The 24,397-nt window shown below is 49.4% G+C and overlaps 1 long non-coding RNA gene across 1 annotated transcript; it reads right to left on the reverse strand.

Moving 5' to 3' along the window:
- Positions 1 to 1,890: 1,890 nt before the first annotated feature.
- LOC141279680 (uncharacterized) lies at positions 1,891 to 23,312 on the reverse strand. The gene is made up of 4 exons (XR_012334294.1): positions 21,283 to 23,312; positions 20,668 to 20,732; positions 14,386 to 14,579; positions 1,891 to 3,468 (listed from the first exon to the last, which is right to left on the reverse strand). It is a non-coding gene; the product is annotated as an uncharacterized lncRNA (long non-coding RNA).
- Positions 23,313 to 24,397: the final 1,085 nt, after the last annotated feature.

Here is a 24,397-nt window from a genome sequence, read left to right on the forward strand (position 1 = left end):
GGAGTTTTTCATTTTTATGCAGAGAAAATCCATCCATCATTTAATGCTTTTGCTGTAACCCCACCTCATAGACTTTTACGCAGTATCCCAGCCACATATTTCCTTACATAATTTGCCTTTGCTGATGGGTTCCTCGGTCTGTGCTCGTCAGCTCTTTTCAAGCGTGTTTTGCCTCTGCATTAGGCTTCAGGTGAGGACGTTAGCCTCACGTGGTCTCTCTCCATCTGCGCCCTGCCTGAGTTATTGACCACCTCCAGCTCTCACCCTACCCTCACTGCCTTCCTTGACCTCCTAACTCCGATGACTTTTCTTTCCTCTCCCTTCAGCCGTTTCACAGCACGTCCAGAGGTCAGCATCACTGGTATTGTTCTTCTTTCAGGACCTCTGGCTCCGAGCCACCGATGACCTTCTCACGTTGCCCTTCGTTGAACTTCTGCAGAACCGCTCCCTTCACACTCAGGGTGGTCTCTGCCACATCAGCCTCTCCTTGCTGTCTTTCCTCTTCCATGCAGTCTGGGCATCTTAGGTCACCACTCCACGGTCCCCCCTCCACCATCCAAGGAGCCCTTCCCTTTGCATCAGAAATGCCATGCCCGTGGTGGCCATGCACAGAGGGGCAGCACAGCAAAGCGACCGCGGGCCCAGGCCCAGGTCAAGGCTGTCTAGCTATGAATCGTGGCTCTGCCTCTTCTCAGCTGGGTAGCCTTGGGCGAGTGGCTTAACCTCTCTGTGTGCTAGACAACGTAGAGCTGCACTAACTGGAGAGCGACTCACCCCATGTAGCCAGTGAGTACCTGAAATACGGCCAATTCTGAACTGAGGTGTGCTGTGAGTGTGAAGTATACACAAGAATCAAAAAGGGAGCAGCAGGCTTCCCTGGTGGCACAGCGGTTGAGAGTCCGCCTGCCGATGCAGGGGACACGGGTTCGTGCCCCGGTCCGGGAAGATCCCACATGCCGCGGAGCGGCTGGGCCTGTGAGCCGTGGCCGCTGAGCCTGCGCGTCCGGAGCCTGTGCTCTGCAACGGGAGAGGCCACAGCAGAGAGAGGCCCGCGTACCACAAAAAAAAAAAAAAAAGAAAAAAAGGGAGCAGCACAGAGGAATGTAAGGTATCTCAGCAATAATCTTTTGTGTTACTTGTTGAAATGATAATATTTTGGATCTATTGGATTGGCTACAATAAATTATTAGAATTAGTTTCTGCTCAGTTCTTTTTGCGTTTTCATAGTGGTCATTAGAAAATGTAACGTTACCTCTGTGGCTTTCTGTGGGACAGTGGCAGAGAAAATCAGGACAGGCAGGACAGCTTTTGCCTCGTTTCGCTAACGTCTCCCATTATGCAGGAGTTGAGAAGCCCACCGGGAAGGCAGCAACCAGGTTTATGGCAGCGTCTCGTCAATTGCTAAACAAACACTAGACAACACGTGCCTTACCTGAGCCAGAGGAGACAGACTCCACAGCAGGTCCAGCAGGAAAACGCCTGGACTTGGCCCCTGAGGGGGCGGGAGAGTAAAGTCGGTCGCCATCGGGGACAGGCGCCTGGTTGCTGCCCACCTGCTGCGGGCGACACGGAGCAGATCACAGTGGCACCGCGTTCCTCCTCTGAGCCCCCGTGTGGTCCTTTTTCTGACCCCAAATGCGTGGGGTTCTTCACACCACGCCCAGCCCTCCAAGACCCACTGGGTGTCCTGCAACTCAATTCAGTTCTGACACTGTCACCCGGGGTGAGCACAGACCCCACAAGACTGTCCTCACTTCAGACTCAAACCACAAATGAGGGGCCCAGGCCACCACCCCCTTTTGTCCGGCCGACTAGAAGCCTGGGGCCTCCTGTGACCCACCCCCCTCGGGTCTGATGATTCACTAGAGTGACTCGCAGAACCCGGAAAAGCACGTTACTTACATATATTGGTTTGTTACAAAGGGTACAATTCAGGAACAACCCAATGGAAGAGAGGCACAGGGCAACAGGTGGGGAGGGATGCAGAGCCCCCGCGCCTTCTGGGGGGCACATGCCCCTCAGGACCTCAGTGTGTTCCCCAACCTGAAGCTCCCTGAACCCCACGGTTCAGGGGTTTTGTGGGCCACTTGTTGTATAGGCATGACTGCCGACATCACTGGCCATGGGTGATTAGAAATCTGCAGCCCCTCTCCCCTCCCCAAAGGCCAGAGCTGGGGCTACAAGTGCCAACCCTCTAACCACCCGCTGGCTCCTCTGGCTGCCCGTCTCCGTCCTCCCACAGCTGCCCAGGGGCCACCAAGAGGCACCTCATTAACGTAAGCTCAGGTCGTGACTAACACACTCTCATCACTCCGGAAATTCCAGGGCTGGTGGGAGGTCTGTGCCTGGAAGCAGGGGCGAAGACCAAATACAGGTTCCTCTGCGCAGTCCCACGGAGGCAACACCTCCCTGAACCGGTGGCTTCCAAACCCGTTGGACCACGGCCCGGACACAAGTCTCCCATCCTAACCAAGAACACAAACACGACGCACACAGATGCGCGTGCGTGGATGTTACCGTGAACAAAAGGTTCACACAGACTCCAGGAAATGACTCTCACCCTGACTCTGTGCCGGGTGCTCTGGTGGTTCCGGTTCAATTCAGTTCATCCCTGTTTCCTTCTGCGTCTCCTTCTGCTTTGTTTCGTTTGTTTGTTTTTCATACCGCCTCCAACTCATGACATGGATTTCTCGTCGCACTAGTGTGTCTCAGGCCACAGTGTGAAAGACATTCAGTAGCCAAGCCCCTTTGCGTCTCCTCCCTGAGATGTTATAAAAGGAGGGGGGCCTGAAAACACGCTCTGCGGAGCAGAGTTGCCTCCTGGACCAGCCAGTAGAGACACAAGCTTGCAGAGGAAGAGACAGAGCGCAGGGATCCTCAATCGTCCGGATGGAAAGAACGAACAGCAGAGGAAAGACTACGTCCTCTCAGACGGGTCTCCCTTCCAATAAGTGCCCAACGCAGGGTTTTCAGGCAGTGGCTTGTTTCGAGGACCCAGAGCGGTGCCCCAGGACCCTCGTATCCCCATACCTGGCCCCCCACCTCTGGTCATACCTCTGCCTTGAACCCTCTGACTTTCTCAAGAAGGCCGGCTTCCCGGAGTCTGGGTGGCCTCACCACCAGACACCCAGAGCTGGCACGTGGACCACTACAGAGATGTCCATCCAGAGATGGGGAGGTGGAAACAGGGTCCCACCCCAGCCCTGGAAAGGGATTCCGGCCAGAAGCAGCAAGTATGCTCCAGGAGGGTGGCAAGGTCTTAGAGCTGTCCTCCCAGCCCTGTGAGTCTGCGACAGATGTTCTCCGTTATCCCAGAGAAGCACGTGGCTTTTCCGCTCTTTCTTGCTCCCTGGGCTGGATTGTTGCGGCTCCGTCTCACGCCTCCTAACGGACCGTGTCTGACATCTGTGCAGTTCCTCAGCTGTGGGTGTATGGAGTGCGGAGAGCTTCAAGAAGGTCAGGGACCAGCTATCCCACACGGGAAAAAGAGAAACATTTATTTATATGCAATTTTGTAATATGCTCTTAAAATTTACCATTTTAAGAAGCATTTTCTTTTTGCTTCTTAAAGCATTTTGAAGCATTTTCCCCACGTTGTCTTCAAAAACACCCCACAAAATATTTTCATCTCCATTTATCCCTTTTCATGCTTTTAAAAAATATATGTATACTCCATATATGTCTTCAAAATGTACCGATTTAGAAGATGCAATTTTCAGTGTTCTAGATTTTTTGAATTGTTGTCCGCAGTAACGACAGGCCAAAGTAAAGAGAACACAGGCCTCACTTCTATTTTCCCACAATTGCTTTCAAGCTAGGCTTTCTCTCTACAGTGGCAGCATCTCCTATGCGTTCTTTGTGGTAATTTACATGCATTGGTATATCCTGGGAAACACGCCTAGAATCTTTTCCTGTTTTTAAAATGTTGAAAGTCTACTAACTAAACACAGAATGTTTTAGAAGATAGCAAAGCCTCTTTTCAAATCAAGTAATTGTGGGGTTAAGTTTCTCCCTCGGACCAATGGGACACGGTCTGTCACGGCACCGAACCGAGGCACTGCCTTCCAAACCTGCAAATGGAGGTTCTGCAACCTGCCTCCCTCCTAACTGTGAATCCTTCTGGACTCAACTGGTTTCATTTCAGTTTGGGGGTGGGAAGCAGGAGGAGGGAGAAAACTTTTTGAAAATTGTAAAACTGCCCCCTCTACCCCGCCCAGCTCACCCAACTACGCCTCCTTTGCTTTTTCCAAGAGCCCATTAGAACCCCGGCCAAGACCTGGTCCCAGTCTACCTGCCAAGGACAGAGCCCTTCCCTGCTCAGAAACTGCATCCCTCATTTCCCCCTGTTGGTGACATAATAACCTCCCTCCTTCTCTTCACCACTCCAGCCACCTTTAATGCCTCTAAATGCCTAGATGCCGGCTTTAGCCCGGCCTCTCCCACTCAAGGCTGCCTGCGAGAAAGGGGAAATAAGGACGCTAAGGTCCTCTGAGCCACATCCGGCTCCTGTCACACCAGCATGCCGCTCACACTGGACCTCTGGGTGGCCTTGAACGAGTGTGTTCAACAGGGCAGTCGGCGGGCTGCTTCGGGGCTGTTACCTGGTGAGCCAAGGGGACATGGGTCATTTCCTTCTGTGTTTCCATGGGTGCCCAGGAACTGAGACCCGGGACTGCCTTGGAAAAAGCCAGTGCAAAGCAGTGTCCTCCCCAGAAAGGATGTTCTGATCTGATGGGACTGCCAGATGGAGACTGTCCTGTCTCCTGTCACCAGAGCACCGGGCTGTGGGGTCAGTGCTGGGGCATTGAGCTGAGAAGGGGATGAGCTGAGGCAGGCTGTTTGCAGCCAGTGGCAGGGGCCCCGAACCTCCACCTGTGCACGCAGGACCCTGTCTGCTCGGAAGCAGGCGGACGTGGAGGGGCTGTCCTGGCAGGGTTACCAGGAATTCCTCCCTGGGGAACAGGGACCCCAGGAGCCTGCGCTTTCCTCCTGATGTTGGCGGCCCTTTGCCATCTCCTGCAAGTCTCCACCACACCTGCGTCCCACGGCTCCGCCAGTCCGCGACCTTCAGGTTTCAGAAATGCAAATATTTAACCAGTAGATTAGGGCATTGGTTTGGTTTGACACGTTAGTTTAGTTTTGTCTTTTTAAAGAAGTTAGGGTTTTCAGGACAGCACATTGCTAACCCTATCACCCACCTAAAGTCACGGATAAAATCTGATGCTGTAGGGGATGAGGTGACAGAGTTCAAGGTAAACACTTTGATCTTCCAAACCCACTTCCACGTTTACACAGTCATTCCCTCCCTGGTGGATAAGATGGGTCATTCTGAGATGTGCTGCTGGGTAGAGATGCAAATCTCCTCCACCTCCGCCTTCACACCGAAACACCAAGACTAATTTCAATTTCTATGGTAAGTAGGTATTGAAAAAAGAAAACGGAAGTGAGATCAAACTCTAAAAATGTTCTTCAGGACCAAAATGTGTGTTTGTAGGCTGTGTTTTTCCTTCTCGTTATATGTGATTTCACATCACAAGAATTTCTGCTGCAAGTCAGACCCAGTTCTGCCTTTGAAAGCAGCATCGACATAACAGTTTGTGGGAAGAAGGTCTCTCACCTATGAGGCCAGATGGTGGTTCTTAGACTTTGGGGATAGTGAGTCCCGAGAGCTCCTCAAAACTGCAAAGTCCAGCCCAACCCCTACCCAAAAGGTTCAGCTCAGTTGACCTCCAGGTGACTCTACTGCAAGTGAGTGGGGCCGGTCTTTGAGAAACACGGGCAAATACAAGCAAAAAGTCTCTGCCTTGACTCCGTGTTGACCTTGGGGAGGACAAGAAAGGTCTGGGGGTGAAGAAGTAAAAGCAGGGAGTATAGACATCTCTGTAGGAAGTTGGGGAAGAGAAGAAATTGGACACTAGCCAGCGGCAGATGTGGGAGAGAAGGAAGACGTGTACCATTTTATCATTATTATTTTAATGAATGGAAAGATTTAAGTGCATTTATGTGCTGAGAAGAACTGGCCAATAGTGAGGGAGAAGTTGATGATAACCCGAGAACGGGAGTGACCGATGGAGCAGGGCCCCAGATGAGGGAAGAAGGATTAAACCCAGCGCACCCCGCTGGACCACCAACCAGCCTTGCAGAGGAGGAAGGGAATTTACCCTTTGAGTCAGAGGCAATCTGAATAATAACTTGTTCAGATAAGAGAAAAGGGAAGGACAGTGTCAGCTAAAGTTTCTGCAACAGTGTTGCCTGGTGTTTTGGCTGTACTTGAAGTTTTGAAACAGGAAAATAGGATTTAGAGAGAAAATGGACACCAAGGAAAGCTCTCGTCAGAGCCCAGATGGTACTAGGCTTCCAGGAAGCAGTGGCCTCTCAGGAACAATGGCTCTGTCTTCTCACCGAAAGGGGACAATAGGAATCCCAACCACCCCTCCTGGCTACTGTCTGCCCTTCTTATTAAAAACAGCCTGTAATGTCAGATTATCATTTACGTGCGGCCAATGACCCCATGATTCTCAGCGGATAACATCTCACAAAACACTAGGTAGTGTTACAGGGATTTAATGCAGTGTTTTTGATGTTTATTTTGCATTATGTAATGTTACAGGTATATGTTATTATATAAATGTACATTCTTATTCCATAAATTCAGAAAATATAGACAAGCAGAGAGAGGGAAATACGTCCCACTGCAGAAAGACGACCACTCTCAAGACTTGGTGCTGTGTTAACGAACCTCCAAGATGAACCCGCGATAATCCTTGTCTCCCAGTATCTGCACCCCTGTGTGACCCCTCCCACACGGCATGAGGGCCGGCCCTGTGTGCCCAAGAGAATACAGTGAAGTGACGGTGTAGGGCTGCTGAGGCCAGGCCGTGAAAGACATTGCCGCTTCCACCTATAACCCGGATTTCTCAACAGTGGCACCATGAACCCTTTGGACCACATAATTCTTTATTGTGGGGAGATGTTCTGTGCATTATAAGATGTTTGGTAGCATCCCTAGCCTCTACCCATTAGATTCCAGTAGCACCTCCTACTCGGTTGTAAAAATCAGAAATGTCTCCAGACATTGCTGAATGTCCCTGGGGTGAGGGGGCAAAACGGCCCCCAGTTGAGGGCCATTGACCTAGACTCTTGCCCTGCCAGCTCTGGGGGAAACGGGTCACCAGGTGTTGTGAGAGCAGCCCTGCAGAGAGGAGCACGTGGGGAAGAGCTGAGGCCCCCCGGCCAACAGCCGGCACCATCTTGCCATCCACTGGGGGGAGCCACCTGGAGAGTGGTTGACTCAAGCCACCGGATGACTGTGGGCCTGGCCAAAAACTGATGGCAAACCTCATGGGAGCCAGAGGTCTGTAGAAGAATTAATAATGCACGTGCGGGTCTCAGTCCCTGGCTCAGCCTCGGGTCACCGAGTGAACTCAGGAGTAATGACGCCCCATGAATTATGCTAATTCAGACTGATTGTACCTGGGTCTAACCTACCCCCACGGCTTATGGAGGACGTGAATATCCCTCCCCGTTAAACAGACCAGATCTCTGTGTCGTTCCTAAACGGGTGAATGCACTGCTCCCGCAGGTAGGAGATCAAATGTGTGAGTCCCTGGACAGCGAATCTGAGGTCCCTGCCCTTACCAGTCCCGTTGCTCTGGTTTGAAGATCTGTTTGCCCTGAGATTGTGGCAAGGTAGCTTGGGGGTTTTGTTTTTGTTGTGTGTTTTACGTACTATTATCATTTGACAACGAATTAAACCCCCTATGTTTCCCTCTTTTAGCTACAATGGGCTTGAAAGCGTTATTCAGCTTTAGTTTTTAATACAGTCAACGGAAATGTATCAATATTATTCCACCTTTTTCTATTGTCAACAGATATATATCATTCCATTTTTTACTACAGGCAATGAACATGTATATTATTCCATTAGCAAAAGTGTCTGCTGATTTTAGAGTAACTAAATCCAGTTATCTAGTTCTAGAAATATCAATGTCCTAACAATGATTTTCCTAGAAATTTATTAGGGGAGAGAAAACTGAAAACTAGGGAGCAAAGAACTGTAGATTCTTATTCCTTGGTTTGGTTCTAGAGATCTACCAGCCAACAGATCATGGAGTATTTATTTGAGGGAACAGAACGAAAAGGAAAGAAAGATGAATAAGAAAACCGCTTAGGCCCTAGAATGAGCCAGGCACCATTTCTGCATATTATCTTGAACTCTTTCTCTGATGTATAAATATTTAACATAATTATAATCAAAGTGTACATAAACTTTATGTATTATTTTTTCCATAAGCTATTACATGGTTCTATGTTTCAAAATAGACCATATACCTATAACTTTAATGGCAGCGTAATATTCCATGATCTTGAAGTACTGCCGTTTACTCAGCTATTTCCATATCGTTGGACATCTGGTTCGTATGAATCACTCTTGTAACAAGATATGACTTCCAAGAAGATCTAGAATATTGTCAACAGATGGCTCATGAAAGTGATTTTGATATTCCAGTGCCTCTGTTGATGATTCTGCAGTAAATAAAATGTAACTAAAGATTGCTCACAAGTTGGTTGGAAACGTGGGTATTACATAAACAAACAGAAGGTAAGGTGAACTAAAGGGACATGCGAACTTCAATAAAATGACACAAATTAGATGTAGGTGAGAAGGAAAAGGCCAAATACACATAGAAACAAAATGGAGCCAGATACATAAATAAAGATGTTTTAGTCACATTACTCCTCCACATGTTAGAGTTTTCATGGTCCAGGAGTTTCTCTACCTGAATCCATGATTCTATTTAATCTTGAAATACTGAGGGTGTTCTCCAGGTTTTATGTCCCTGTACAGCCTTTCTCAGTTTCTAAGATTATTTTAAATCCATATTCCTAGATTAAAGCAACAGTTTTAAAGTGAAAGGCAGGAACGGAAAGTGGTGGAGTAAGGCATTTCCCTAGTTAGAGGAAAAGAAAATAGGGAATCTTGCGAGTGACTTTGACTTGTGGGTTGTGGAGGTTTAGGAAGGTACCCTGAAGAGGAGTAGAGGAAAAAGGAAAGAGTTATTTCTGTAGTGTTTTGTTTTTTGTTTTTTTTTTTCCGGTACATGGGCCTCTCACTGCTGTGGCCTCTCCCGTCGCGGAGCACAGGCTCCGGACGCGCAGGCTCAGCGGCCATGGCTCACGGGCCCAGCCGCTCCGCGGCATGTGGGATCTTCCCGGACCGGGGCACGAACCCGTGTCCCCTGCATCGGCAGGCGGACCCTCCACCACTGCACCACCAGGGAAGCCCTGTAGTGTGTATTTTTAATAAGAGAGAGTGAAAGAGCTATACAGTGCTCTTGTATCAGACACTCTTATGTCTTCAGACTACACCTTAGGACTTTAGGGGCTGAAGTTGTCCTTTTAAAAGGACCGGATTCTCCCAGTTGAGCAATGGGGCAAATTCCAACTCCCTGGAACGTTCTAGCAGTTGGAGTAACAAACCGGAAGATCCTTCACATTGATTTGGCTTCGAGAGGAACCAATGTTTCTCTGTTCCTCTTCCCTCCCTCACGGGTCCAGCTGTGACTTTGCACCAACCTTGGAAATTCAACCAAACTCTCATACAACGAGAGGATCTGTCTGCTAGAAAATGGTCTCCGCAGATCACTTCTTTACTCTGAGGCTCACAGTGTGGCTCGTGCAACGGCACAAAACCCAAGGCCTAGTTCTGAGCAGGGCGATACCCTGGCATCCTCGGGCCTTGTCAGTGTCCCTTCGGGGGGGTGTCTATAGTAGAAAATGCACACTTACTCCTCAGGTTTTATCCGCTCTGTTTAACTGGGAGTTATCTTCAACCCCTGTGTTAAGGGAGATCAAACTCTGTCACACAAATGAATACACCTAATTACACACCAGTATCTACACAGTCACGTATCAGTAATTATTTGAGTAGGAGATCAATAGACTATTAGATTATAAAGGTTTCTAAGAGAAAATCGATTACATTTTCTCTTTATTAACATAGACACCATGGTACTGTCATGATGACGAGTGAAAATTTGAGCTAATTTCTGTGATTCGCTTATGTGTTCTACAGATATTTATTGTGTTTTAGGCATGGAGGGGAAACAACAGGAAATAAGAGGACAAGGGCCTTGATCTCATGTGGAGCAGACATTCTGTTCAGGAAAATGGGTAATAAACAAATAGGCAGATATATTATCAAGATAATTACATATTTTTGCATTAAAACACCTTTTAATAGAGATTTAACATGATTTCGTCTGGTCTTTTCAAAAACCCTGGCAGGTGGATAGAGAAGGCATTACCATATCCAGTTTTAGTATTATTTTGAAGTAGTTTCCAATGCACAGAAAAGTAAGAATAGTACGAAGAATTACCTTCACCTAGATTTCCAAATTTTTAATATGGTTATCAATTATGTAATTAGTTGTTAATTATCATTAATGTTACTGCACTGTTTCATCACCTTCTCTCTCTGATAGATGGATAGATGATAGATGGATAGGCAGATGGATAGATAGATAGATAGATAAATAGATGATAGATAAATAGATGATAGATAGGGAGGTAATAGATGGATAGATGATGGATGGATAGATGGATGGATAGATAGATGGATGGAGAGATGGATGGATGGATAGACGATAGATAGATGATAGGGAGATGATTGATGGATGGACAGATGATGGACAGACAGACAGACAGACAGAAAGATAGATGATATGTAGATTGATAGTCTTCCTGACCTCATGTCCCATCACCCCTAAATATTCTCCCTGCTACCTCCTAGCAACAAGGGCCCTCCCCTCCACTGCCACACATGAGTCTCCAAGGCAGGAAGTCCACACAGCACAGCCATCCCACCTGCAGGCCTTGCCCACGTCTCACCGGCTGGCTCAGCAGGCTCTCTTTCCCTTCCCCACAGAGGCTCCTACATGGAGCACACACTGCAGTGGGTCTTCGGCCCCACTAGGCTCTTTCCATCTGGACCAGTTCCCAGCCTTCCCGCCTCTAGGATCCTTGACTGTCGTCAAGGGCACAGGCCCCTCCACCAGCAGGAATGCCACTGCAGGGATGCTGTGTTCATGGTGCCCTCCTGTCCCAGCTGTGGTGCTGTGACCTTGATCACCAAGTTAGGCTGTGTCTGCCCCTTCCCTCCTTGCATCTGATTAATCATTTTGTGGGGAGATGGTCCAATATTCTTACAATATCCTGTTTCTCATCACACCTCCACCCACCAGTGACATACACATGTGTCAACCATTACTCTTATTGTTGCCTAGTAGTACTTATTTATTTCCATTGTTCCTTCTACATCTATTGGTTGGCATTCTGCTATAAGAACAGCTTTCCCGGGCTTCCCTGGTGGCGCAGTGGTTGGGAGTCCGCCTGCCGGTGCGGGGGACACAGGTTCGTGCCCCGGTCTGGGAGAATCCCACATGCCGCAGAGTGGCTGTACCCGTGAACCACGGCCGCTGAGCCTGTGCGTCCGGAGCCTGTGCTCCGCAATGGGAGAAGTCACAACAATGAGAGGCCCGCATATCGCCACAAAAAAAAAAAAAAAAAAGAACAGCTTTCCCTTCTCTTCATGTGTTTATTTATTTACTTACTTATTTTTATCAGTATGGACTCACGACTCACAGATTCCTATCTCATACAGTGGGGTGTAATCCGATTATTTCTTTTGATGCTTAAACTATTCTAAAAATCAGCCAGTGGGAGCCCCTTCAAGCTGGTTCTTGTGTCCTTTTGACACGTTCCCATCGTTCTTGCGCGCTTCCTTACTTTTTGGCACGAAAAGATGTTTCAGGCTTATCCTGTGGTTTTCCTACCCCAGCCCTGGAAGCAGCCCTAGCTCCCACTAAGATCTGAGTGCCAGTGTGCCTGTTTCTACTGGGGTGTCATTGCTTCTAGGCCCTTCCAGCTGACAGAGGTTGGAAATATGTGTAGGTATATGTACGTGTGTACATACACACGTGTGTGAAAACAGATATATGCACACATACACATATACATATATATACCACGTTCACACACACAGACGTCTGTAAAAATTTCCATGTCTAATTCTGCGCGCGCACACACACACACACACACACACACACACACACTCTGCATGAGTTCATACCAATATTTCTAGTTTCAGTCCAACCCCTCGAGGTTCTTTCCAGCTTTCCTTCTCCCCGGTTGGTAAACCCTGCTCAGCTGTACATGATGGAGAACCCTGGGGGGCGGGAGGGGCACTTAGTTTGGCCGGGGAAGGGCTCTCTGAGGATAAGCCTGGATGACAAGAGAGGGTGGGAAAGGGTTCCAGCGGAGGGATGCGAGAGCCACGCCGCAGGAACCGGCTCAGATCGCCCGGGACCCCACGCGGAGAGGCGGGCGGTTGCCAGCGACACACACAGGTAAGGGGTGCGTGGGTTACGCTGGGGAGGTGGGAAGGCCTTGGAGGATTTTAAGTAGGGGTGTGACATGGTCTGATTTGATGTCCAAGACAGCGCTCGGGCTCCCATGGGGGCAGACCGTGGGAGGACCAGAGTGGAAGCAGACTGGGCGGGGGGGTGGGGCACCGCGTGCGGGCCCGGTGGTCCTGGAGCAGCTGCCGCGCACCTCGATTTCAAGGCTGCCTTCCAGCTCCAGAGACCAGGATGCCTGGTTAAACCTACACTCGTTTGTTCATTCACTCACTCAGCTTCTGCCCCACACGAGAGGCCACTGGGACTCAATGGCCTTGACTTCGCAGGGGTTGCAGGTCCAGCATCCTCCTGCCGGCTCCTGGTCCAGTACGCGCTTGCTTCGTCAGGAACAACTTGGAGCTGGCGCGAAGTCCACGGGATAGAAGTGCTGATGCGAGGACCTCGGCTCCCCGGGTGCATCGCCTTCCCCGCAGCCTGGACGAGACCCGCTGATGCGCCACTCTGATTATACCACTGTGTGGATGCAGAGATGAGGAACCAGGTGACTTGCCTGTGGCCACAGACGGCGTCCACGTCCTCTTGCTACTGTTTCCACCTTCCCTTTCAATGCTTCCGAGCTCCAGGCACGCACAGCTCAGCTCTCTCCTCATCCTGGGCACGGCCACACGAGAAGAGCGCTATCCCCAAGGTCAGATCCACACTTGGAAGAGTGGATGTAAAGTATTGAAGTGTGTTTATTAAGACCCATGCCTTTGTCTCGTCCGAGAGGCTGATGTGTTGGTAGGACACGAGCTTGGCTGGGCTCTTCCTCTGGGTTCTTTCAGCTCCACATTTACTTAATCAAAATAAAGCAAGGTCGTCTGCGCCTGTCTCCCACGCAATGCTTCCCTCTCGCTGGGTGGGCACCTTTGGCCGTGGGATTCCAGGGAGAGGCCGTACCCGGCGAGTGTACCGCAGCAGAGGCCCGGTGAGGCGACCACAAGGTCACATTCATCTTCTGCTGCTGCTGCAAGAGCACCACAGACCCAGCCACTCACAGCACAAACACGGTAACCCACAGGTCCTGTGGTCAGGAGTCCACACGCAAGGTAGCGGGGCCCCTGCAGGGTCTCCTCTGGCTGGAAGAGAGGGTCCCCTTCCAAGCGCTCAACTTGAGTGCCAAGTTGGTGGCACTCAGGTCCCTGTGACTGTATGGGTGTGGCTCTAGAGCTCCTACAGGGCCCCCCTTCCCTGCCGCTCAGCAGACAGGAGAGCCGCTGCTTCACATCTCTCTTCTCAGGAAGTCCTCTGTTAAAGGGCTCCGCGGGTTAGGTCAGGCCCACCCAGGAAGATCTTCCTTTTAATGACCTCAAAGTCAACTGATTAGGGACCTGAATTACATCCATAAAACCCCTTTATCTTTACCGTATAAGCAACTTAAAGACAGGAGTGAAATTCCATTGTATTCACAAGTCTGGCTGCCAGGCCAGAACTGTGCGTGGGGCAGGAGAAGGAATCCTGATTCCTTGAGTTAGACTTATGCCCTAGCTTTTTTTTTTTTTAATGTCATCTAGCAGTTTTATTTTTTTATTTCTTTTTAATTTTTATTTATTTAGTTTTTTGGCCGGGCCACGCGGCATGCAGGGTCTTAGTTCCCTGACCAAGGACTGAACCTGTGCCCACTGCAGTGGAAGCGTGGAGTCTTAACCACTGGACCGCCAGGGAAGTCCCCCCACTAGCTTCCTTTTAAATGTATTTTTTAATTACGGTAAAACACACAGACCATAAAATGTATCATTTTAAACCATTTATAAGTGTGCCGTGAGTTCAGTGGCCTTAGGGACCTCCACGTTGTTGGGCTCCCATCACCACCCTCCATCCCCAGAACTCTTTCCATCCTTCAAAACAGAAACTGTGCAGACCAGACAGTAACTCCCCAGCCCCCTCCCCCCAGCCCCTGGCTTCCCCACCCCCTCTCCCCACGCACCTGTGTTCTCAGACACAGCTGAGGCAGCGGCAGGAGCTGGGCACGCCGACACGGTTTCCCATCTCCCTTCCAAGGGCGCCATCTTATCAGAGCCTAGTTTGTTGTGCGACTCAACGCTGGATGCGCGGCTGGCTTGTTCTTTATTGGACTCACGTAGCTCACCCCCTGGGCTGGGACTGTCAACCCCATTGTTCCTTTGTGGGCAGAATACAGAGGAAGAGACGTGTCAGGGCATGGAAGCAGGACACGCTGCCCCATCCCACATTTCCCACAGCCCCAGACGCAGCGTGCATTAGCCACAAACCTGCCCACGTGGTCAGCAGGACGGCACAGTTTCTTCGATTTGGGAAAGGAACTGAGTCCAGACCGAACGAGGGAACTCATGCCTCTTTTGTGTCTCAGTTTCCCAACTGGTGAATGGGGTCTGCAAAGTCTACATATGTTTTAAGCACATGCCCCTTGTGTAGACAGAAGGAACATACTAGAAGAATCTGGAATGGTTTTAGTGCTACGAGAATCCCGGTCTCACACTGAGCAATAAAAATGATTTTTCAGTTTATTGGAAGCTTCCCTCCTCATGTATACATCATTATTTAACAGGGTAATGAACGTGACTTTGATTCTGTTTCTTTTTTTTTTTAATTTTATCTGATTCTGTTTCTAATTGAAGCTGTGGGCAAAACCTGCTTTTTCCACCCCGAGGGTCTTGGGCCCAGCTGGTCCAAAGCGTAAGGGAATGTTGTCGCCTTCGTTGGGGTCTGGATGTCGTATTTTGTGCACTGCAGATTTCCTTAGCTTTCTTCGTGAGGCATAATTATTTCCAGACAAGATGCTGGTTCAGATGATGGCCACGTCCCTGATGTGGCTTTTGCATTTTGCAAGCAGCGAACACAGAGCTTTCCTCTCTCTGAGCCTTCTGTGCATCTGGTGATGTGGCAAAGAAAGAAGTCGTAATTTTCAGCTATGATAAAGCGTTTCCAGGACAAAGCCACTTCTTGTTCAAATTCCAAACCCACATGCATAGAAACTATAATTTTCTGTGTGGATGGCAACTCTCTTCTGCAAACAGAGTAAGAGTCATTGTGCCAAAGGCTTCTGCTTTCGAAATATCCCTGCGTCCACAAGCCCATCGTGCATGTGGTGAGCCCGGCCGGGGGGTGCAGGACACGGCAACACGGCAGAATATGGGCTGCCCATCTGGACACACTGCAGGGCTGCGGCACCAGCTCTGTTCCCCACTGTCTGCAGAGCTGAGGGGAGGGGTCCAGGGCGCTGCCTGTACCCTGGGGGACCCCGGGGAAGCCGCTGTCTCTGCTGGGGACCACAGAGGTGCGTGGAGCACTGAGGAACTTGTGTGTGCTTGGGCTTTCCTTGGGGGTTTGGTTTTAAATAGAAATACAAATTCAAGAGACTTCTTGCTTTAAAAACAAGAATAGAGGTTATTTATGTTGCCACGTCAGTATTTTTAATGTACTTTAAGGTAAAAGAATATTCCATAAACATGGAGAATTACAGCTACCAGACCCTAAAGAATCGTGTGCAGCTGTTTCCACGTCTTCCAGAGTGAAAGGAATTCCAGTGTCATGATGTCACTGCGTTGTGGCCAGATCTTTCTGAGGACGCGGCCATTCAGATGGACACACATCCTGGTCAGACCATTTCCTCTGTGTCCCAAAGGCAAGTAGGAGGACGAGCCACGGCAGCTTCAGCAAAAGCTGTGCCCGACCCAGGAATGGGAGTACGTGCACACTCACCCACAGACACACATGCACACACACACACACAACACACACACACAGATATGCACACTCACACACAGACACACATGCACACACACAGAGATATGCACACTCACACACAGACACACATGCACACACACAACACACACAGATATGCACACTCACACACAGACACACACGCACACACAGCACACAGATATGCACACTCACACACAGACACACATGCACACACACAACACACACAGATATGCACACTCACACACAGATATTCACACACACGGGCACACACATACGCACAGACACACACTCACACACATAGGCACACACACTCAGACACACACACACGCATAACCCAGACACAGACACGCACACTCACACACACACATGTACACACACAGACACACACTCACACACATAGGTGCGCGCACACACTCAGAGACGCACACACATGTACACGCACAGACGCACACACATAACCCACACACCGACACGCATACACACATGTACACGCACACACACTCACACACACATGTACACGCAGACACACACACGCATACTCACACGCACACACATGACCGCTTCTGCAGCACCGTCCGGCCCAGCCTGCCTCACTGAGGGCGCTGAGCCCCATCTTCGTCCCTCGCAGCCCCTCGTGTGCTCAGCGCCTGACCTCTCACTCTCCCACCGTTGCCTCTGGTCACTGTTTTCTTCCCGGTTCCCTGGCTGCGCCCTCACTCCTCCCTCCCCCCGGGGGTCCCAGGACCTTGGCTCAGAGACGCACACGCAGCCACTCTGCTGGCTCCTGTGTCCCCCCGTCATCTCAGGAACCTGCGGCCCCGGCCCCGGCTCTCTGCAGCCCCAGCCCAGGCAGTACATACCTCACAGACCTTCCCCACGTCCCGCTCCTCTGCCTGCCTCAAGGTCACTCAGGGTCACTCAGATTTGCTTTCTCCTTCCTCATTGTCACTGTCTGCCACACACGCCCTGGTCTCCCCATTGGCCTGACTCTAAACTGTGGTCACAGTCACACCAAGCCTTGGAGAGAGAGAGAGCCCCGTCCAGCATCATCTAAATGCCTGTACCTTATGGCTGCAGCAAACGTGCAAAAGATGAAAAGAAGCTAGAATTCAGCCAGAAGTAACATTGTGAAGTCCATTCACGTGGGGTAGAGAAATGGCAGGAAGGAGATGACATACAACGGAATGTAGGGGACAAGGGGGTAAACCAAGCTGTTCGCAAGACATGGACATGGCAAGTACAGAGCCAGACGCAGCAAGTACAGAACCAGACACAGTAAGTACAGAACCAGACGCAGCAAGTACAGAACCAGACACAGCAAGTACAGAACCAGACACAGTAAGCACAGAACCAGACACAGTAAGTACAGAACCAGACGCAGCAAGTACAGAACCAGCACAGCAAGTACAGAACCAGACACAGCAAGTACAGAACCAGACACAGCAAGTACAGACCAGACACAGCAAGTACAGACCCAGACACAGCAAGTACAGAACCAGACACAGTAAATACAGAACCAGACACAGCAAGTACAGAACCAGACACAATAAGTACAGAACCAGACACAGCAAGTACAGAACCAGACACAATAAGTACAGAACCAGACACAGTAAGTACGAAACCAGCACAGCAAGTACAGAACCAGACACAGCAAGTACAGAACCAGACACAGTAAGTACGGAACCAGACACAGTAAGTACGGAACCAGCACAGCGAGTACAGAACCAGACACAGTAAGTACAAAACCAGCACAGCAAGTACAGAACCAGACACAGTAAGTACAGAACCAGACACAGCAAGTACAGAACCAGACACAATAAGTACAGAACCAGACACAGCAAGTACAGAACCAGACACAATAAGTACAGAACCAGACACAGTAAGTACGGAACCAGCACAGCAAGTACAGAACCAGACACAATAAGTACAGAACCAGCACAGCAAGTACAGAACCAGACACAGCAAGTACAGAACCAGACACAGTAAGTACAGAACCAGACACAGCAAGTACAGACCAGACACAGCAAGTACAGAGCCAGACGCAGCAAGTACAGAACCAGACACAGTAAGTACAGAACCAGACGCAGCAAGTACAGAACCAGACACAGCAAGTACAGAACCAGACACAGTAAGCACAGAACCAGACACAGTAAGTACAGAACCAGACGCAGCAAGTACAGAACCAGCACAGCAAGTACAGAACCAGACACAGTAAGTACAGAACCAGACACAGCAAGTACAGACCAGACACAGCAAGTACAGACCCAGACACAGCAAGTACAGAACCAGACACAGTAAATACAGAACCAGACACAGCAAGTACAGAACCAGACACAATAAGTACAGAACCAGACACAGCAAGTACAGAACCAGACACAATAAGTACAGAACCAGACACAGTAAGTACGAAACCAGCACAGCAAGTACAGAACCAGACACAGCAAGTACAGAACCAGACACAGTAAGTACGGAACCAGACACAGTAAGTACGGAACCAGCACAGCGAGTACAGAACCAGACACAGTAAGTACAAAACCAGCACAGCAAGTACAGAACCAGACACAGTAAGTACAGAACCAGACACAGCAAGTACAGAACCAGACACAATAAGTACAGAACCAGACACAGCAAGTACAGAACCAGACACAATAAGTACAGAACCAGACACAGTAAGTACGGAACCAGCACAGCAAGTACAGAACCAGACACAATAAGTACAGAACCAGCACAGCAAGTACAGAACCAGACACAGCAAGTACAGAACCAGACACAGTAAGTACAGAACCAGACACAGCAAGTACAGACCAGACACAGCAAGTACAGAACCAGACACAGTAAGTACAGAACCAGACACAGCAAGTACAGACCAGACACAGCAAGTACAGAACCAGACACAGCAAGTACAGAATCAGACACAGCAAGTATAGAACCAGACACAATAAGTACAGAACCAGACACAGCAAGTACAGAACCAGCACAGCGAGTACAGAATCAGACACAGTAAGTACGGAACCAGCACAGCGAGTACAGAATCAGACACAGCAAGTACGGAACCAGCCCAACAAGTACGGAACCAGCACAGCGAGTACAGAACCAGACACAGCAAGTATGGAACCAGGTGCAGCTTGGCCGTCAAGAAGACTCTCCCTAGACGTCCTACCTCTGGCCCACACTTCCTAACTAATTCTCCTGCACATCATGTGACCTCAGCCAGTGGTAAGGGGTCTCCAGAATTCACTTGGGAATTCAACCCCAAGTTCATTTGGAATGATATCATCATTTCCTTAGTGAGCACGTGACATTTCGTCTTGAAAAGATACAGAATTAGGTGTAAAAATGATGAAGATAAATCAAACCTATCTTTGAAATACTGGGGTTAAGAAAAAGCCCGTGAATATTTGGGTTTTTTCCGATTTGTTATGTTTCAGAGAATTCTGTGCTGGAGTGCGAGGTCAATCCTGAAATTCTAATTTAAAGCGTGCAGTTAAATAGTTGTCTCAGATTCTCATTTTACGAAAATGTAAAATTCATCATGTGTTCAGATTCTGTTTGTTATTTTTCCAGGGATAATTACTTAAGTGCTTGGCACGATTTGCTTGTTAATCAGATAATTAAGGAAATCAAATTATTATATTTGCAAATGCTGTTTAACTGTTTTTGGTTTTCTTAATAGGACCAAAGATTAATCAGAGGCCCTCTGTTAAAAATTATTACATATTACTAGATTCACTGTTGAAAATAAGATTTGCAGGTTGAATGGCACATACAAATGTCATGAAGGGACACTGCCATTGTGTTAATAAGACACTTAAAATATTCGCCAGTTTTTACTGTAAGTGTATTTCTTTTTTTTATATAAAGCCTCTTGTGATTTCTTTTTTTAATTAATTAATTAATTAATTAATTAATTAATTATGGCTGTGTTGGGTCTTCGTTTCTGTGCGAGGGCTTTTCTCTAGTTTCAGCAAGCGGGGGCCACTCTTCATCGCGGTGCGCGGGCCTCTCACTATCGCGGCCTCTCTTGTTGCGGAGCACAGGCTCCAGACGCACAGGCTCAGTAATTGTGGCTCACGGGCCCAGTTGCTCCGCGGCATGTGGGATCTTCTCAGACCAGGGCTCGAACCCGTGTCCCCTGCATCGGCAGGCGGATTCTCAACCACTGCGCCACCAGGGAAGCCCGTAAGTGTATTTCTTCGGAGGCACTTGGGCAAGGATCACCTTTTCTTCCACTGCAAAGATCATTTCAGCCACTAATGAGCACGTGTTCACAAGAGGGACAACTGAGTCTAGTCTGAGCTCAAGGGATGTCGCTGGTCACCTGCAAACTCGGGTCACTCAGCCTCTCTGAACCTCAGTCTCTTCATCTGTAAAATGGTGTAAGAGCCATTACATCGTGTGGCTGATTGTAAGGGTAGAATGAGACCAGGTGGGTGAAGAGAGCCCCTCACCAGGGACCCCCAGAGCAGGCACCCATCCTTGTCCCGTTTAGGAGGACTACAATGAAAGTAAGCCTAGCCACATTTACCTGGACCACTGCTTCCTTGGATTTCATTGGAAATTTACATTGTAAGGGAAACTTCCAGAGTGACCCTGTTAGAACGGAAGCAATATATCACACGTCGGCTTGAAACCCTGTAAGGGCTCTATCTCCAAGCCAAGACCAGGACGGTGGCCCCCGACCCGCGCCCTCCTCAGGCCGCTTCCATCCCCCCTCTGACCTCACAGCCCGCCTGCGCTGCCCCCGGCCCTGCCCGGGTGAGCACCGTTCCCCGGCCTGGGAGTGTTTCCCGCAGGTTCCGTGTGACCCACTCCCTCCCACTTTCAGGCTTCTGTTCAAAGGTCGCCTGAGCCCCCTTAAAACTGCACCAGACCCCCTCCCCCTCCGGGTGCCCCACTGCCTTGCTTTCTTTTTCTCCAAAGCCCCCATCACCGTTTAATAAAACACCTACGCTGTGACTCATTTGTGCATCCACATTTCCCCACTAAGATGTCCACAAAAGCAGAGATTTTGTGCACCTTGTTCACGGCTGTGTCCCTGACACCTAGGAAGGTGCCTGGCTCCTGGAAACAGCAAAGGACGTGAAGCAAAAGGGGCCGGGACTGGGGCAAGGTGGATCTTAGTCCGGATTCTGAGACTCACCTATTCGGTGACGTTATACAAGTCACTTGACCTCCTGACTCTTCATTTCCTCCTGTCCGCGGTGGGACAGTAATCTATCTGCGGGACCCCTCACAGGGTGCCACAGGATTACTCGGGGTGTAAGGGCGCATGGACTGTAAGGCAGGGCAGAAACGTGACAGATTATTTTCGTTAGCTGGTGACATTTCAGAAGATTGCCCACAGGCGCACTGTTTTAAATGTTTTCGGGCTGGGAATTGTTTCCCCTTTTATGGAGATTCCTACACCAAGTAGGACACACAATGCTTGGCCCTGTCACAGGACGTGGGGAAGGATGGTCACTGCAAATTTTCTCAAAACTAGTGAAAACTGGGTTCAACCTGAAGAATCTGGACATTCGTCAAGAGGCCGAGTTAGCATCTGGGGAATTTGTCTCATTGTTCTGTGAGATGCCTGGTCAACGTTCTTGCGGGGCAGTTTGAAAGATCGTTTGAAGGGAAGAAACTTGATGAAGCTCGTTCTCTCTGACAATGGAACAATTGTATAGGCGCACCCCTTGTGTCCACAGGGATGGTATGAAAGTTTAAGGCAAAGAAGGAGGATTTTCCTCATTGTTTATACTGGGTCGTTCAGTCTGCATTTTAAAAACTCCTCTCATGTAATTCAGAGACCAAGACTCTTTCTCTTGTAAATTGACACTTTTGCACGGAAAAAGCCCAGGCATGTTTGCAGTGACCAGGTCAGTGTGACAGGTCACCTCAGCGGCAGTACAGACTAAGGACAACGGTCCCACTAGCTAAGGCCACAGGTTCCAATACAGCAAGTTACTCAAAGCAGACACCCTGTCACCACCCAAACACCTGTGCGTGAGCTAACCCGGGCCGGTTCTGGGCCAGGCTCCTGGGGACACGAGACCACACGTGAGTGTCTGAAATCTTCTAGAGCAGGCGGGGGGTGGTGCCTGAAACCAGATACGGACACAGCATTGTCGTCCTAATTGTCCTGCAGCGATTTCAGGACAGACTATTGGTGGATGGGAACTGAGAACGAGAGGTGAGCGCCACCTTGTGGACAGACCCGAGGATCCTCCTGGCACCCACCCTGCACCCCTTCCCAGCCCGCGTCTGCCAAACTCACCAACCTTCGCCATCATCTGATTCGAGTGCATCGGAGCGTATATTTGACAACATTCTTTCAATTTGTTCAAAAGAATAATCATTTAAAAGCAAATAACTCAATTTCGCCTGCGAGGGCCCCCCAGGTACTGTGTGCCTACCCGCTCTCCAGGGAGGTCACACTGGGACACTCCCCCCGGTCCTGGTTCGTGCCGACCGTCCCCCACGTCAATCTCACACCATTTGGTTTCATGCAAGGAGCGCTGATTACATATAAATGCCACGTAGGCCCCCGAGATGCCCAGTGAACAGGGCTGGCCTCTGGCTCTGAGTCGGGAGAACAGATGTGTTAAGTGATAAGTGCCGGGACTGTGTACAAAGAGCAACAAGTATGAAAGGGCTGGAGAGAGCAGAGGGGAGGGCCTGGGGCCAATGTCAACGCCCCCCGGGATCCACCTCGCTCTGTGCCGCTGTCCAGACGCCCCCGAGTTCCAGCTGGAGCTGCAGCTGTGGCCACGTCGACGAAGCTGATCCCCAGGGCCTCTGCCCTGCCTGGCTGGGCTGGCCTGGGTGTGGACACATTGCTTTTCCTCTTAGTTCATCCAAGGCAAGGTTGGAATTTTCCAGTAGAAGTGTTTACTAGGCAACTCAAGGGAAAAACAAAAACAAAAACATGAAGTACTAGCTTGCTGAGGGGAGATGCCTCATCCCGACGGGACAGACACCTAAAGTCCCGCAAAGGCGCACCTGATGAGAGCGCACGAGCCTCAGCGCACAAGCCCGTCGGCCTCTCCAGGCTGCAAGGCCAGCAAGGCAGAACGTGGCTCACGTGGCTGGGATCTGCAGCACATTCCAGAAGCTGCTTCCTAAACTCTGCTCTGGGATGGGCTCATGGCATCACGTCCCCAGCCTCCACTGCAGCCCCCTCCATCCTGGCCCTGGAAAACGGAAGCCCTTTCCTCCTCCCCTCCCCCTCCCCCCTTCTTCTTTAAGACTAATGAACATTTACATAAAGTAAAAATACGAATTCACTGATCATAAGCGTTTGGGTATGGAACATGGAGGATGCATAAACAAGTGTGATTTCATAGTCATGAGAATAAATAATACAAAAATATAACGTATATTTGCTGCAAAAAATGAATTCCAATTATTCAAGTATTAAAATGTAAAAAAAGAAAAAAGACTAATGAACACTTGAGTTACCTCTGAGCTTGGCAAAGATTTATTTTGGTTACTCTGGAATAGAATCTGCAATCTAATTTACCGCATTTCTCAATTTCACCTTGAGATGAGATTAAATGCCTCCCTTTTCTACAGAGTTCATTGGGACAAGTACGTTTAATCTGGGCAAACTGGAAATACTGTGAAACAAGGCTGAATCTAGAAGTTAATCTTGAGATTGTATTCACTTAGCAGAAACAGAGGCCAGATCTGGAAGTGGATTCTCCATGTAATGACTAATCCGCCAGCCATATAGACAAGGGTTCCCAGCCCTGGTCCTGGACGAGGCCTGAGTCTGAATCTCAGCCCTGCTGTTTGCTGTTTACCATCCAGAGCAAGGCCTTCACCACGCTGAGCCTTGGCTTCCTTCTCTGTGAAACGGCACAGACCGCAGAGGGTGAGATAGAAATGCAGCACCCGGCATAGCAGGTTCTCAGAAAAAGGCAACACATCATCAGAGGTGCTGTTCTCTGAGCCCCACCAGCTTCCAGGCACCTGACAGGCCACTTGACAAGTTCTCATTTACACCTCAGAACACTCCCATGAGGCTGTCACTTACACTCCACATTTTACACCTAAAGAGATTGGGTTTTGAAAAAGATGAACTCTCTTGAGGGCACGTTTCCAAGCAGCAGAGCTGGGCCTCAAACCCTAGTTTGTTAATTGCCAAAGCCTTTAAATGACTTTTTTTTTTTAAGACAAAACATATAAAGAGAAAAGTACTCAAATCATGAGTCCATCTCAGTGGATCTCCACCAAGTAAACACACTGTGTAACCAGCAGCAGGTCAACAAATA

This window comes from Tursiops truncatus, chromosome 10, assembly GCF_011762595.2.
Source record: "Tursiops truncatus isolate mTurTru1 chromosome 10, mTurTru1.mat.Y, whole genome shotgun sequence".
Lineage (NCBI taxonomy): Eukaryota > Metazoa > Chordata > Mammalia > Artiodactyla > Delphinidae > Tursiops > Tursiops truncatus.